This window comes from Peromyscus californicus, unplaced genomic scaffold, assembly GCF_007827085.1.
Source record: "Peromyscus californicus insignis strain IS unplaced genomic scaffold, ASM782708v3 Scaffold_16__1_contigs__length_79575227, whole genome shotgun sequence".
Taxonomy (NCBI): Eukaryota; Metazoa; Chordata; class Mammalia; order Rodentia; family Cricetidae; genus Peromyscus; species Peromyscus californicus.
In genome coordinates, this window is record NW_026294458.1 from 52,206,217 (window position 1) to 52,212,551 (window position 6,335).

Consider the following 6,335-nt stretch of genomic DNA (forward strand, 5'->3'; position numbering starts at 1 on the left):
TGGGAATCCTTTTGGATATTCTGTTATTGTCCTGTGTCACGGAGATCCTGCCACTTTGGATCTGCAGGCCTGGCCCCTTCATGTTCTCCAGCAGATAATAGATAGGGTGGATGTTGGAGTGGGCCAACTCAGCCCTGGTTCTGGTCCTGTGTGGTAGCTGGGTTGGTTAGCCCACCAACTCTCCCTCATCCTCATCAGGGTGAATTCTCCCGCACTTCCCTGGCTAGCTCACCCAATGCAGCAGTCATCCAGGGGCAGAGCTGGTTCTCCTGCTCACAAATCCTTAGGCTGGCTGACCCACACCTACACTACCAGGGCCAGCTCTACTGTGCTGCCCAGGCGAGGTACAGGGCCCCGTTTCCTGAGTGCTACAGCCAGTGAAGTGCAGGGCCAGTTCTCCCTAGTGCTGTAGCCAGTGAAGGTCAGGGCCAACTCTGTGCAGCCCTATCCTCTTGACCATTGATGGTAACAGGAGCCATGGACATCAACACAGATCGTGGCTGTGGCAGGACCATGAAGACTTTTAAAGTTGAACTAAATGCATTTCTGCAGTATGGTATGGCTATACGCCTATTGAGGCCAGGTAATAGAATGTGGTAGTTTGAGTAGGAATGACCCCATAGACTTATGTGTTTAAATGCTTGGACCGTAGGGAGTGGCACTATTAGGAGATGTGGCCTTGTTTTAGTAGGTGTGGCCTTGTTAAAGGAAGTGAGTCACTGTGAAGGCAGGCTTTGACGCCTTATATGCTCAAGATAGGCCTAGTGTGGCAGTTTCCTTCTGCTGCCTGTGGATCATGGATCAAGATGTAGAACTCTTAGCTCCTTCTCCAGCACCACATCTGCCTACATGCTGCCATGCTTCTCTCCATCACAATAATGGATTAAACCTCTGAAACTGCAAGACAGCCCCAATTAAATGGTTTCCTTTATCAGAGTTGCTGTGGTCATGGTATCTCTTCACAGCAATAAAACTTTAACTAAGAAACTATGAAAGGGGTTAAGAAAAAAAATCAAATACCCAAGGAGGTATATTAGTTATATGGCTCCTGTATGCACAGAAATACATCAAGATCTATATTTGGATAAATATGGCTTTCTCCACAGGCTTTCTTACACATTCAGTTCTGTAAGGACAACAATAATCTTCATTCCTAACTTGTCCTTTTCATCATCCAATATAGTAAAATCATCAGTCCAGGTTTGGACCATCAATAGAAAGACATGTCAGGAGAGATGAGCTTCCAACACCCTCACCATGTAACTAAGCCAAGGATAAGCATAGAACATTTCCATGGACAGATTGAGTGCTTTTCCAGAAGACTGCATGGGCAGTTAGAAAAGGGGTCTATTGTGTTTAGACTAAGGATGCTCATGTCTTTATTTCCTATTACAGGAAGTGACCCCACCTGTAGCTTGAGACAACAAAGGCAACACCAAGAAAGATGCAGATACAAAACAAGGAGAGAGAATGAAAGGAAATGTTGAAGAGCAGAGGACAAGGAGGAGTGTCATGTGACAAAACTTTTCCTGGGGAGATGCAACACACATATCTTCTCACCCTAGATAGAAAACCCACAACAGACCAAACTAAGTATATCACACAAAGTCCAATTTGGTGAAACAATGAGTTTTGGAGGAGTTGCATGTACAGAAATATGAGTAAGGTGTTACTTACAGTATCACAAACACCTTAAAGACAGCTGTAGCACCAGAGTCCACTCCAGCAAGGCTAACACTTCACAATGCTGGGCACCTGAAGTACACTGTACATCCTACAGGCACCTCAACAGGTTGGAGAGTGTCCTTTCCAGGTTCTTCAGTTGGCCTAAGCTTCTTCCAGGCAGCATGGCTGGTTTCTGCTTCTTCCAGGCAGGCAATCTTGTCTCAGAGTACTCTTTGTAGCTTGGTTTGTCTGAGAGGCTTCTTGGTAGCTTAACTTCACTACCCTGAGAAGGACTCTCAGCTTTCATTGCTTACTCTAGCAGGGAGTGGCCTAGTGAATCTAGTCACTTTTAGGAACTTCCTGAAGCTATTTTGAGTTTTTTAACCATCCTGTTTGAGGAGCTTCCCTGCAGAATGGCATGTTTCAATTAAGAAAATTATTATACAACAAGGAGTTATCCCTCTTCTTTCTTTTTTTTTTATTAAGAAATTTTTTTATTCATTTTACATACCAAAGATCCCCCTCTTCCCTCCTCCTGCCCCTCCAGCCTCCCCCTCCCAACCCACGCCCCATTCCCTTCTACAAGAAGGTAAGGCCTCTCATGGGGAGGTACATTCAGTAGAGGAAGGTCCAAGTCCATCCCCCTGCCTCAAGGTTGTGCAAAATGTCCCATCATAGAAGTGGGCTCCAAAAGGCCTGCTCATGCACCAGAGGTGGATTCTGGTCCTGCTGCCATGGAGCCCCCTAAGCAGATCAAGTTACACAACTGCCTCGCCATGCAGAGGGCCTAGCTCAGTCCCATGCAGTCTCCACAGCTGTTGATTTAAATTTCATGAGTTCTCACTAGTTTGATTTGGTTGTCTCTGTAGGTTTCCCCATCCTGATCTTGATGTACTTGCTCATAGAATCCTTCTTCTCTATCTTCAGCTGGACTCCTGGAGCTTGGCCTTGTGTTTAGCTGTGGATCTCTGCATCTGCTTCTATTGGTTACTGGAGAAAGGGTCTATGATGACAGTTAGGGTATTCATCGATCTGATTACTGGGATAAGCCAGTTCAGGCACCCTCTCCACTATTGCTGGTAGTCTAAGCTGGGGTCATCTTGGGGATTCCTGGAAACATTCCTAGCACCTGGTTTTACCCTATTCCCATGATGTCTCCCTCTATCGTGGTATCTCTTTCATTGCTCTCCCACTCCATCCTTTTTCCAGCTCAACCATTCCGTTCCCTTATGTTCTCATCCCCCATCCCCTACTCTACATTACCCACCCCTCATCCCCAGTTTACTCATGGGGATGTCATCTACTTCCCCTTCCCAGGGCTATTCACGCATCCCTCTTTGGGTCCTCATAGTTAGCTAGCTTCTCTGGAGCTGTGAATTGTAGTCTGGTTATCCTTTGCTTTACATCTAATATCCACTTAGGAGTGCGTACATATCATGTTTGTCCTTCTAAGTCTGTTAGCCTACTTCTTTAGGTCCTGAATCCAGCCAAGCCTAGAAGTGTCCTGCCTTAAGCCAGTTTGTGTCAGCCTCATTATGACAAAGATAATTTGACTAGTGCGTAAAAAATCCATATCCACCTATCTATAAATAAATCTATCTGAACGAATATACTATAAAACATAAAAGTGTTTATGATCTAAAGATAGGAACTCTCTGTAGATGACACCTTAGACTTGTTTTTCTCATTTTCTTCTGAAGAAGAACTCTGGGGAGATTCTTCTCCTACATGGCTCCCTTTGCAAAGCCAAAAATTGGACTCAAAAATATATTTAAATAAAGAATGAGGCGCTAAATTTGCAGAGGGTCGCTCTCAAGGTTCTGAAAGAGTGCCCAAATGCCCAGACTAGTAAAGTTATGTATCTTCCCCTTGGAAATGAAATATAAAAGAAAAAAATTAGAGAAAAGAGACAGTTATCAACCATGCGTACATCTCACAGCAAATGCCCCTAATTTCTCCTTTCTTTCTTCCTTAATCACTTCTTGATAAGTCAGGGAAGAGAAAGGACTGGTGTAGTGAACCAGAAACCTAAGCAGAGGAAGAGAGAGGGAGGTTAACTTTCAGGATAATTAAGTTCCTGGAGTCCTAAGGCATTTCCATGATTATGTCAAAATTAAAGTAAAAGTCACATGAAATCCCCTTCAGATCTATGTCATAATCCCTTTTGGGTGCCTGACAAACCTTGAGAAGCCAGAGTGACAGTTACTGATTTACCTTTCTGTGCTGAAAATGGAAGTTGAAAGTTAAGTGGCAACATAGAAGTAAGTACCTCAGAGACCTAACTTCAAGTCTGGACTAGACAGAAATGACAGAAAATCATTAGGAGCAGAAGGCATTGAAAGGTCAGAAATAAATTGTTATCAAGTCCCGTTTGACTATTTTATCAGTCAGGCTTCCCCCCTTTTTGCTCTCAAAAATGCAGTAACATTTCCTTATTCCTGGAGATGAATAATGATGTTATCAGGGTTGTAGGAATACACAGTCAGATTCTGGGGATGCTTTGTGTAAAAGAAAATGCTGTTTGTGGTAAAATATGGTCTTAAATAGTGGTGTTCTTTTTTTTTAATACACAGTTGTCTTGTTTTGTCTGCTGGATTGTTGCTTTATGTAGAGACATGATGAAGTTATCCTCAGTAGAAGAGAAAGCCAGCAATGGCTTTGTGTATTTAGATTTCAATGAGGTGTTTTGGTGGGGTAGATATTTTATCTCCAAGACAGAGTCTTTTTTTTTCATTTTCCTTTGTTAAGAAATTTTCTACTCACTCTACATACCACCCACAGATCCCCCCTCCTCCCTCCTCCCACCCCCAGCCCTCTTTCCCAAGCCACCCCACAACCCCACATCCCCCAAATCAAGATCTTGCGTCGGGAGTCAGCAGAGCCTAGCACACTGAGCCTAGGCAGGTCCAAGGCCCTCCCCACTGCACCAAGGCTGCGCAAAGCGTCACACCACCAGCACTGGACTCCTAAAAGCATGCCCATGAGCTAGGGACGGATCCCTATCCCTCTATCTGGGTACCCCCCCAAACAGTTTGAGCCAAACAACTGTCTTCCGTATCCAGAGGGCCTAGTCCAGTCCCATGGGGGCTCCACAACCACTTCTAAGACAGAGTCTTATGTTAAGCAAATCATTCATCCTTTCCCCTCCCATACCTTATCATGACATCCTCCCTCCCCTTATCTTCTTGCCCCTCCTTTACCCTCTGCTTTCTCATCCACACCCCTCACCTTTCAACTTTTCAGTCAAGGATGGTCCTTTGCCTTCTTTGTTGCATAAGATCATAGAAACCTCATGGAAATCTCTCAGAACCAAAACTGGTCTTCAACTAAATGAGCATGCTAGTGAATCAAAATTTAGGTAACCTGTATTTAAATTGTGAAAGTAGAAAACGATGGGTTAAGGGATTGAATACAGGAGAAGAAGGTGCCTTAGTCATTTCAACATTTACTGTGTAATGTCCTAAAATGATTCACTAATCACTCCACAGCTGGTTTGTCAAACAATATAGGTTACAAAACCATGACTCAAAGGTCACATTTCATGAGAGTCACACCTGAATCATACACTCCTCTGAAGTTACACAAGAGAATTCCAGGCTAACCTAAGTGACCTGTGGCTTAGCTCACTTTCACTGATGGTATTACGTTTAAAATTAAGTTGTTTTGTATTTCATCATCTTTAAATGATAGTGTTTGCCAAGTGGAAAACTTGTATTAAATAGTCAGATGTCATTTCTGGGCCTTTAAGTTCATGATTGCAGAGGTCAGCACAGTGGCACATTTCTACACCTGCTAAATCAAAATCTATAAACTCCATTTACATACAGAGTTCTTGTTCATTTTTTGGCTCATAAACTTGACAATTTGGCATTCACACCATTGTGTGAGATATCTCTCTATCAAATCTTTTTACAGTATCTATTCATTACTCACCTGATATAAAATAAACATATTAAAGTTTAAGATAAAAAAACAATTCCATCTACAAGTTAGTCATAGTTATGAATCATAACACTTAAGGTATGATACTACCTAGAAAAAATAAACCAAAAAGGAAAAGGAAAGAAAAAGACGAGGAAACAAAGAAATGAAAATAATTAAGAGATGCTTAAAAGTAGCATTTAAAGAAAACTGGAGTGTTGACTTCATTGATCACAAACATAATATGCTTCTCAAAAGAGGAGTTGTTGGATTTTGTTTTTGTTTTTCAGTAAGAGTTAGTAATTTGAACTCATCCACAGAAAGCTTATGAAAACTGAAGTTTATGCTAAAAATTTTCCTTATGTTCCCCAGTATGTATAGGACCCTGAGTTTGAGTCCAGAAGCACAAAAGTCGGGGATTAAATCTATCCAACCATCCCATTACTTTACTATTCAAATTCCCATGTGGGGGTGCTGTGTTTGTGTGTGTGTGCGCATGCACGTGTGTGAAGTGGTGTGTGTGTGTGTGTGTGTGTGTGTGTGTGTGTGTGTGTGTGTGTGACATGGCCAATGTGTAAGAGGACAAATTTTGGACAAATAGGTTCTCTGCTGTCGCTTGGGTACTAGAGATTAATCTCGGGCCATCAGTCTTGGTGGCAGCACCCTTATCCACTGTGTCATTCTTCTGGCGTCAAGGATATTTTTTAACTTTGTTATTGAATGTATGGTTCGCTTACCACCATCCTCAA

General features: G+C 42.6%; 1 non-coding gene across 1 annotated transcript; it reads left to right on the top strand.

Annotated features, from left to right (window-relative positions):
* The first annotated feature begins 5,500 nt into the window (after positions 1-5,500).
* LOC128112355 (small nucleolar RNA U13) lies at positions 5,501-5,604 on the top strand. Its single transcript, XR_008218973.1, has one exon. It is a non-coding gene; the product is annotated as a small nucleolar RNA U13 (small nucleolar RNA).
* Positions 5,605-6,335: the final 731 nt, after the last annotated feature.